Source organism: Monodelphis domestica, chromosome 1, assembly GCF_027887165.1.
Source record: "Monodelphis domestica isolate mMonDom1 chromosome 1, mMonDom1.pri, whole genome shotgun sequence".
Classification (NCBI taxonomy): domain Eukaryota; kingdom Metazoa; phylum Chordata; class Mammalia; order Didelphimorphia; family Didelphidae; genus Monodelphis; species Monodelphis domestica.
This window is the reverse complement of record NC_077227.1, coordinates 498,312,960-498,323,704: the sequence shown is the minus strand read 5'-3', so window position 1 is coordinate 498,323,704 and position 10,745 is coordinate 498,312,960.

Sequence of the window (10,745 nt, the reverse complement as noted above, 5' to 3'; positions counted from 1 at the left end):
TAGACCTGGAGTCAGGAAGACTCATCATTCTAAGTTCAAATTTGGCCTCAGACATTTACTACTATGTGATGCTGGGCAAGTCACTTAATGCGGTTTGCCTCAATTTCTCCATCTTTAAATGACATGGAGAAGGGAAAGGAAAACTACTCCAGTATCTCTATCATAAAAACCCTCAATGAAGTCATAAGGAGTTAGACATGACTGAAAAATGACTAAACAAACATTCCTTGAGAGTAGTTTTCTTTACTTGTGTCTTCATAACCACAGTGTATAGTTCAATGCCTGAAATACCCCATAATTCAATTAGCATTTATTAGTGTCTACTATGTGCCAGATACTGGGCTAAGTGCTGGGGATAGAGACAAGAAAGAGACAATTCTTATTTCTTTAAGAGATTACAATCTAATGTTGGAAGAAAACACAGAAAAGGAAGCTGAGAAATGTGTATGGGCAGGGGAACAGGGTGCACCTGGAAGAAGGCATTATCAGGGCATATTATTTTGTGGAGTGGAACTGCTGATGGAAAATAGAGAAAGAAAGCTTTGAGAAGGATTTAGCAGTCTGTCCTTTGGCCCTCCAGTCAGAGGAGATAGGAAAGTGATGTTAAATTGGAAGGTGTGGAGTATCAAAACTTGAATCAATCTGTGTGGTAATGAGGTCATTTTGGGTGTGGGGGATATGGTGTTCCATGGAGTAAAAGCTAAGCAGAGCTAGTAATAGAGATTAGTGGATTAATGGAAAATTCATAAACATTTGTTGATTGGTTCACTTTAGGGTCAAGACTATATATGAATCAAGGAAAGTGAAATCACAGCAGAAGTAACAGACTGAGAAAACACAGATGTATAGACTAGGAATAGCAGTGAAAATGGAGGGCAGAATTAAAAAAAAAAGATGAAGAGGAAAAGATAGGAAAGGAAATTCCATCATAAGTGAGAAATTTGTATTTCAATGGCACAAAATGATAAATTATGGTTTAGTAACCATACTAGTGGGTAGCTGAAGTGGAGTGACATGGTAGGCGATAAGAGTTTGTGTAACAGATGAATTAGAATTCTTGGCTTGGGAGTTCAAGGGAACATTAAACTTTATATTAAAATTTCCAAATACAATGCTTGAGATTGATGTGGAAAGAAATTTTAAGTACTGAGCTAGATGATAAAGTAGGTAGAGTGACCTACATGGAAGACCATGACAAAAATTTGGATCAAGTGATATCTTGGGATGAAATAAATCGCAAAGAAGAAATATTTCTAGGAGTTGGTAGCAAAAGGGATGGTTGGAAAGTGACAGTGTTGAATGAATGAAAGTATGAAAAAATTGCATGTAAGGTATTTGGCATGTCAAAGAGTGTGCTGTTTTGAGAATACAAAAAGAAAGGTGATTCTTATCCTCCTGGAGCTTATAGGAGAAGAGGCACTTACTTAGCTGTGTGGCCCTGAAGAAGTGAATTTGCTTCTCACATTCAGTTTTCTCATCTTAAAATGAAGACAATATTCCAAGGTTTTTGCAAGGAACAGTTCAGATAATGCATGTAAACCATGACTTTATACACCATAAAGTGCTCTGCAAATTTTAGGTCTTATTAGTTAATTTTGTGGATATGGGTACCCTTTGAGGCAATCCCTCTAGTGCCTTTGGTGCCCTAAAGTTCAGCATCTGCGAGAGTTTTGAGTCTCCTATTATGTAAGCTATTTACTTCCCAGGGGATCAAAGGTCTTGGGAGGTGGAGGAAAGAAGAAATCCGTATATAAGGATAAACTAAAATCATTAATCATTAACTACTTTATTGACCAGAGCATTGTGGGTGATATGTTATACAAAATAGCATTGCCTAGTCAAGGAGCTTACAGTCCAATTGGAGAGATGTAATGTACATGCATTTTTATTACCCTTTATTAGAAAAATATAACTATGTAATTTTCCTAGTAGACATATAAATATAGATAATGTTGTTTGGAGCAGGAGTTAAAGCAAATATAAGCATTAGGTCCTAGGAACCAATCACCTACTTAAATACTTCATCTGAATTAATTTCCAGATACTGTCTCACAGTTATGCTGGAAGTGACCTTTTGTTTCTGGTCAGAAGCTTTTCAAGATTATTTCTTCTGCCTTATATTTCTGTCCTTGCTCTTCTCATCAAGACTAAAGCTATGATTTGAAGTCCTTCTTTTCAACCTTAATCTCTCAATTAGCTCTATTTTCCTTCCATTTACTTCTGATCAGATTTTTTATATCTAAAACAAATGTGGGGGTTGCAAAGCTATTTCTACACTCACCCAGTATCTCATTCTATAAATAATAACTGCTTATATCAGTAACACTGTGTTCTTTTGATTTTAACACTTTAAAGATGGTCATCTACTTGTCCTTTCAATTCATCACATTTCCACAGGGCATTAAAGTTTACTTTTTGCTTTCTATTTAAAAACAACCACAGAAGGCAGAAATTCAAGTATTTTATAAATGAAAAAAAAAAAAACCTAATCTTCTGAGAGACTAATTGACTGCCTTGGCCTGGATGCTATTTCCTCAAATTTCATGTCGATTGTTTTATTGATATCTTCATCCTTCTATCATTTTCATTTCCAAGGGCTTCCAAAGTTATATTACCCTGCATTTTTTACATATAAAAAATAGAAACAAACAAAAACCTTCTAAAATGTATTGTTTTTAGAGGAAAATATATTAGAACTGAAAAGTACCTTAAAGATTAGAGAACTCATCCCTTTATGTTAAGAGATGAGAAAACCAAGGCCCAAATTGTTTAAGGGATTTGCCTAGCCTCATATAAGTAGCATAGTTTGAATTAGGATACACTCCCTCTGACTTCAAGTCTGGCAGTCTTTTCATTGTACTACCCTAGCATTACTTTCCCTGTTCCCTCTCTTCTCATCTTCATCCCTAACCCTGAATCATTTTCTTTATTCCTTTCTCATTTGTCCTTTCTACTTCATCTATAACTTTCCCCCCTCTCCTAACCTCTATTCTCATCATTGCTATAATCTTATTTCTTTCCTCTTTCTCCCATGCTTACCTTATTAGTACCTGAAATAATTTTATATTTGAAGTAGGTTGGATGATCCCAAGTTGGGAACATTGGAGATGAGAATTATACTTTGGATAGAAGTTGGCTAAAAGATTTTTTGGGGGCCTTGCCCACTCTAAGATTTTGCAATCATGGATAACTATGCTTTTCCACAGTTACTCTATTGATATAGCTGTCACAGACAGTGGGTGGGTAGACTATAAGTTGACTCAATATGATAATTTATTATCTAAAGAAAGCTAAAATAAAAAATACATACTTACATTTCTATAGAATTTTAAGTTTTATTAAGTGATTTCCTCTGAAAAGCATCATGGTGCCATAATATAGGTACTGTAAAAATTATTATTTTCATTTCATAAATGGAGAAAGTGAGGCTGAGACTGAAATGATTGCTGAAGATCAGAAAGCTAGAAAATGTCAAAACTGGGACCTGAATTCAGGGTCTCTGATTCCAAATTCAAGACTCTTTCCACACCATCATTATTATCTTCATATATATATATAATTAAATCAATTAATTTTTAAAATGTTTTATTGTTTTATTATTTTCTTTTATGTGTGAAAAATTCATTTATTTATTATTATGTATATATGTATACACACATATATATGCTCATATATGATTAATTATTTATTATTATCTTTCCTGTGTGAAAGATCCCCTCTTGACAAACAAAAATCTGGGGGTACAGTAGTTGGTTTTTTTTTAGTATATAGATTGTTTGAGATTTCTGATTATATTCCTAGTGAAGAGTAATACATAGTTTGTATTAACATACCATTTCTTACCATCACTACTTCTCAATTACATTTACTAGAGCATTATCGGACTTCTTTTTCTGGTTTTCTAAATGACCCTCCAAAATACCTAGCTATGTGAGGAAGGCTGACCAGTCACTAATCCTGACTTTTAAGATAATTCCAAGACATAATAAGCCATCCTCTTTTTAAGATGATCCCTGGATATTTATGTGCCTACTGGAAGGCTTTCAAAGGACAGAAGAGGTCCTTAGCTCATATAGTTTAGAGCTATAAGGAATTTTAAAGGTCATCTAGTCCATTCCTATTATATTAGAGAAGAGAAAATTGGGTCTCATAGAGGTGGAATGATTTATCTAAGGTTACCCAGGTGGCCAAACGGGGACTTGAATCCAAGCTTTCTGATTTAAAATCTAATATTCTTTACCTTACTCCATGCTGCCTCTGGACACCAAAGAAAAATCATCTTTGTTTCCTTTAGATAAAATTTCAGTTTTCTTAAGCTTTGTTGCCAAAGCCTTGTTTGAAGGTGTGTTTTCTGATCAATAAAAAGTGTATTAAAAAAATCTACCAAAATATTTAGCTCTTCCCATATTACCTTCCTATCTTTTTCATCCTTTTCAGGGATGAAATGTTGCTTCAAGTCCTCACTGTATAGTTAAAAAAAACAAAAACCAAAAAAACTATGTGGTCTCCATGGAAAGTAGGATGTATAAAATCCTGGCTTAGGTACTTACTAGCTGTTGTAAGTCACATAAACTCTATTTGTCTCAGCTTCCATATCTGGAAAATGGAGAAAACCTACTTCATAGATTTGATGTGGCACTTAAATGTGACAATATATGTAAAGTACATTGTAAATCTTAAAGCATTATACAAGTATTACTCATTATTCATAAAAGTATTTATTATTGGAGATAGAGGATCTTGATTTACATCTTATTCTTACACTGCCATATGACTTTGGGTAAGCCAATTCATCTTTCTGTGTCTGAGCACCAATATTTATAAAATAAGAGGGTTGTTCTACAAATCAGATGAGAAAAGTAGGTCCTACAGATCCCACAGGTGATTCTGGCCTTCAGTTTCTGAATAATTTCCATGTCAGTAACAATTTTTCTCTTTCTGTGGCTTCTTTCTGGCAGGACCTGAAATGAGGAGACTCAGATCTACTTAAGAAAATGTTTCTGATAGTAATAATCCTTTCCTTTTATAGGAGGTAGCCCAACCCCATTAATGTCTCCCAGATAAGATGCTAATTTCCCTTGCCTGGAATCCTAAGAAAAAAACATGTTAGTACTTCCTAGTTGTAAGAGCACTGAAGTTTCCCATCTCTGATTTCATAACTCTGGTTGACCTCTATAGATGGACAGGTTTCAGAAAACTGATCCCCTCTCAGGGTTTGGGCTTTTCAGTAGGAGACCTAGCCTTTCCTGAAATAGGATTTCCTTATTTTTATGTTTCTTTGTGAAAGGTCAAAGGCATATTGAACAGAGAACTGGATTTGGAGTTAGGGAATAGTGATTTCTGCCTTCCTAGCTTTGTGTTAGTCCTCCTCACTTCTTATCTAGTTGGGCCACATTGGAATTTCTTCATTATGCTCTCTATCTAAGGTTTTGGGATAACAGTCAGTCCTTCTGGGTTTTCCCTTTACCTCTCAACTAGTCCTCAGTCACCTTCTTCATATTCTGCCCTCTAATTTAAATATCTTTTATGATTTTGTTCTGGGGCCTCTTCTCTTTTCCATTTATTCAACTTGGTGATCTTATCAGCTCCTATGGATCAAATGACTACCTCTGTGCTGATGATTCTTATATCTCTTTACCTTCCCTCAACCTCTCTGCTGAGCTCTAAGAATCTCATATTCCCAACTACCTTTTACATATCCAAACTGGATACTCAATTGATATCTGTTTTTTTAAATTTTGAAAATAAGTATTTTTTTACTTCTTCTAAAATGTCAGCTTTACATAGTGGAGAGACTTTAATTTTGATTTTTTATAAATTTTTAACAATAAATCAGTGGAATTTATTATGAGATATCTCAGCTCCACTCTCCCTTTTCTGCATCATAAAAGGTATCACCTGAAAAAAATGTGTACATGCATCTTTCGTATTTAAGTTTTCTAGTTTATTCTCTGAAGGTGGACATGTACAAGCTACCCTTCAAAGATTAATTCTATAGCTTTAGAGAATATTTTCTTGGTTCTACTCATTTTCACTCTTCATTACTTCAAATAGATATTTCTAAATTTTCCTAAAATTCACCTCATCATTTATTATAAAGAGTAATATTCCATCACAATCATATACCACAATTTGTCTGGCCATTCCCTGGTTGACAAACATTTCAGTTTCTAGTTCCTTGTCACCACAAAGAAAGCTGCTATAAATATCTTGAAACATACAGGTTCTTTTCCTTTTTTTCCTGATCTCCTTGGGAAATAGATTCAGTAATGGTATTTCTGGGTCTAAGGAGATATATAATTTTAAAAATCTCTGGAATTTTATAATTCCAAATTGCTCTATGTTTGCATCAGTTTATAGTTCTATCAAAAGTGTATTGGTGTCCCCATTTTTACACATCTCCTCCAATATTTTTCATTTTGCCCTTTCATCATTTTAACCAATCTGATAGGTGTGAGATGATATATAAGAACTGTTTTGATTTGCATTTCTCTGATTGGTAGTGACTTACAATATTTCCCTTATACCTAGATATGGCTTTGATTTCTTCATCCAAAATTTTAATTAACATTTTTTCCAGATAATGTAATCATAATTTTTAATAATCATTTTCTGAAATTTGGGATCCTTGTACTGATCCAATAGATATATTAAACAGGATTCATTAATTTTCCCCCAAACACTCCTCACTTTTACCATCTTTATTTTTGTAGCAGGCAACACAATTATCCCAGTCCCTCTGGCCTCTCACCCAAGAATAATCCTCTACTCTTCACTATCCTTCACTGCCCCTGTACCCTTTTCCCAATCAATTGGCAAAGATTATTGGTTTCACTTTTGCAGTGTCTTCTGAATACTCTTCTTTCTAACCTCTGATTCTGCCACCATCCCAATAAAGACCAATACTGTACTATTCCAACATCCCACTCAGGGACTGAGTCTCTTCCTTCTCTAATCCTAGAACAAGTGTTTTAGCAGCAAACCTGTACTGGGAGTGATGTGGAAAGTTCAGAGACAAAATAAAATGTAAAAAGCTTAATCAATAACACCAAAAAGTTTGCAGTATTCTAATGAGACATAAGTATTATTAGTCTCCCAGAAGGTTATGACAGTATTTGTAATTTGTTATTGAATTCTATTTTAACTCTATAAGGAATTAAATTTAAGGGGTTGGACTAAATATATGAGAGTTCTACAATAATACTGTGGTTGCTGATTTTAAAATTAATACAGCCCAAGTCAAAATTACTTTCAGTAGCTTTATTTACAAAAAAGATGGAGAGAGTGAAAGTAGAGAAATGTAAAAATGTAAAAAAAGATAGAGTAAAAAGTCTAGCTTATCACCCTAAATGTTGCTCTGATCCCCTGCTCAAAGTAGGCTGGGCTTTTTAACCCCTCAACCAGAGAAATTGGTGGTGAATTAAGGAAGGGTTCAACCCACCTAGCCTCATCCAAGAAGAGGTGGCCTCTCTAGAACTCATCTCTCCAGAAGTCAGGAAAGGAAGGTCAGCTTTTTCACTCACCAGGCCAAAGACCAAAGGGAGTAGATCCAGGAGTAGTCTTACCAAAAACAGTCCAAGAGTTAGAGACCCAGGTCCAAGTGAAGCCAAGGACTGAAATCCCAAGGAAAAGTCCCAAAGCAGAAGATCCTCCAACCCAAAAATTCAGAATGAAGACCCTCTTACACAGGATGTTCATCATCTTTTATAGTCCTTTTTTAACATCACTTCCTGTCCCTTTCTCCACTTTATGGCAACCAATTGCTGCCTTTAAATTTGCCCTGCCAAGGAGATGGTCAGTTGCCTCTGGAGTTGTCACCCACTTTTAGTAAGTGGCTTACGGACCTCCCCTATTTAGTGTTAAGTAGGGGTGTTTTCAGTTTCTGGTGACTAATTAATTTTGTATTTTTTAAATTTTAATTGTATTTCATCAGTTTAGAACATTATTCTTTAGTTACAAGAATCATATTCTTTCCCTTTCCCATCCACCCACCTTTTCCATAACCGTTGCACAATTCCACTGGGTATTATTGTTTTAAAAAATAAAAGGAAGCAGAAGAGATGTATCCCACAGAGGGAGGTGGCTCTGGGCCCTGAAGTATGGAGAGGGGGAAGGAGAGAGAACCCCCCCTACTCCACAAAGTGGGGTTCAAAGGGAGACAGCAGCTGTAACAGGTTGGCTTATAGAGAGGAGAGGGGATTTGAAGATCTTCCTCGTTCTGCCTTCCCTCCTTAGCTAAAGCTGCTCTCCCCAGCTCTTGTCCCTCTTGTCCCCCCTCCACTACTTGAGACCGAAGGGTCTCTCCTTGATTCCATTCACTCACACTCACCTTAGGGAACAGATAACTTTTAATGTTAACTCAATCAAGTAATACAAAAGAAATAATGGGCAGGGAAGAAATGGGGAAAGAAAAGTGGGAAAAGGGGGTCCCTGTCTCTATCTAAACCCTTTTCCCTCCCTCCTCAAGTTTGGGGGGATCTCAGACCTTGGCAGTCTGCAGCCCCCTGAGAGAAAGTCAGGTTGACTCACCCCTGGGCAACAGGAGCTAATGTAAAGTCTGCTCAGGTTTCTTTTTAGAATGTCCCTTAAATTGGGAAATGTTGGGGGGAAAGATTTCCAGTCACCAGCAGGAATAATGGGTAACCCTCAGGAGAAAGTCTTTATCCACCTTCTCTCCTCAACATCTCCAGATGGAGAGACCTCACTGCTCTCCAGACAGAGTCTTCTCCCCTCAGGAAATTCACTCCTGGAGCCCCTCCCCCATTGAGGAGATCAATTTCATGTACTCTTAAGTCTGGCACTTTTTCTCTAGTGCCAGTCTCTATCACAAATCCTCCATTTCCTGTTGTTCCTGTGGTGCTACCTTGGCCCACGCCAGTTACTTATCTTCTATGTCTAGTCTAATCTATCTATGCTACTTATTGTTCCCATCTAACCCCCCCCTCCCAAAACAATAAATCTTATCCTAATCTGTCTGTTTGCTAATCTAAATTCCTATTTTATGCTAAGACTGAGTTGTGGGAAGAGGGTTAGGATTATGTGCCAACAAAATTTTTACAATATAACAATTTCTTAATACAAAAGTCATCCCTATTGCAATAAAAAATTTAAATCTTAAGTAAAATTGAACTACTCTATGCCTTATATAATGCTAATACTATTGTAACAATCCATAACATTTATAGGTATATATATAAATATATGTATATATATATCAACTTTTATCTGATGAAATCTGATTTATTCTGTCCCTATGTTATCTATTTACAATATTCCCCTTTCCACTCTAAACTACTCTGTCCCTGTCTATTAACGGTTAGTATTTTAACTCTCCTTTCTATCTATATTAGTGGACTAAATCATTATATATATATACACATCTACTATTCTTACATATTTACATCTGTCACATGTCATATAAATATGTATATACATATACATCTTCTGGTACTAGAGATCTATTTATAGATATACAATTCATGGACTGTACTTATTTATGGTACAGCCCCTAATGTCAATGTGAAATTTGTTTGTGTTCTAAATATGTCACGGTGGATGCAAATTTATTACAATGTATATGTGGATGTACTTCCCTATATGTGAAGTTAACATGATCGGCGATTAATCTTATATGACCCATTTTTCCAAAGTTCATTTCCCATAATGTCTTTGATTCAAATTTTTCTCCAGTTGTCTGTGTATCTTCCATCCTTTGGTGATGCTTGAAGTTTGTCACAAGTCCAGGGTGCCTTCTCCTTTACAGGATACACGCTTGCCTGTCGTCTCACCTTGAAAGATGATCTCAGGTATCCGGAACTACAGGATCATGTGTGTGTGTAAGATTAACGTGTGTGTGTGTGTGTGTGTGTGTGTGTGTATGTGTGTATGTAAGAGAGAACATTTTGATGCATGGGAGTGAAACTTTATACAGGATGTATGTGCCATCCTCATGTGTGCAAGTGAGATTTTATTTTTTTATATAATGAATGTAGGTAACTTTCATAATGTGTGATTGTAAGGTGATTATTCTATTCCTATGTGGCTGATTGTAGAGGTTAATGATATTTTAGTCTAGGCTTGAGATTGAAATTTGTATATAGGTTTAATTATTCTAAGGGATTCTAAATCCACTCAAATAAACTCTCAGGTTCCACAAGGAACCGCTTCTCCTGTGTTTCACAGGCTACACTAATCCTCCCTGATCTCACTAAACCAAATTTATACTATCTGTCTCGGGCATTATTCTATTTCAGTTTCATGGAATAACTTTCGTTTGGGCAAGATGCTCCAATAGCATCTTGGATGTTTTTCATCCACATTTACTGGGGTTCATGGACTTGTCTCAGTTTAGTTTTTTTTTTTTTTTCAGCCAGGGATTGTCACTCTGGGCTTAGGGGTTTTTCTGATTTGATTAAAGTTTCTTTGTGCATCATGTATCAGATCTTATGCCTAGTACCAGTTTGGGTTCTTATAAGGTTATCGTGTTGTTTGCTACCCTATAGAACTCAAACCAGTCCTGGTACCAAGTTCTCTATCATATTACTTCCAATTCAGTGTCACTTTCCCCTAAGTTATATTTCTTACAAAATTCTTCAAAACTATCGACTCCTGTGATATACAGAATTTCCTATACTGATAATGAGTTACCTATGTTTTCAATTGTTGAATCAGAGTCAGAATCAGAGAAGCTTGTTTGTTCTGAATTCAGGTGTTCACTATGCTAATTTGTGTCCCATTCATCTAAA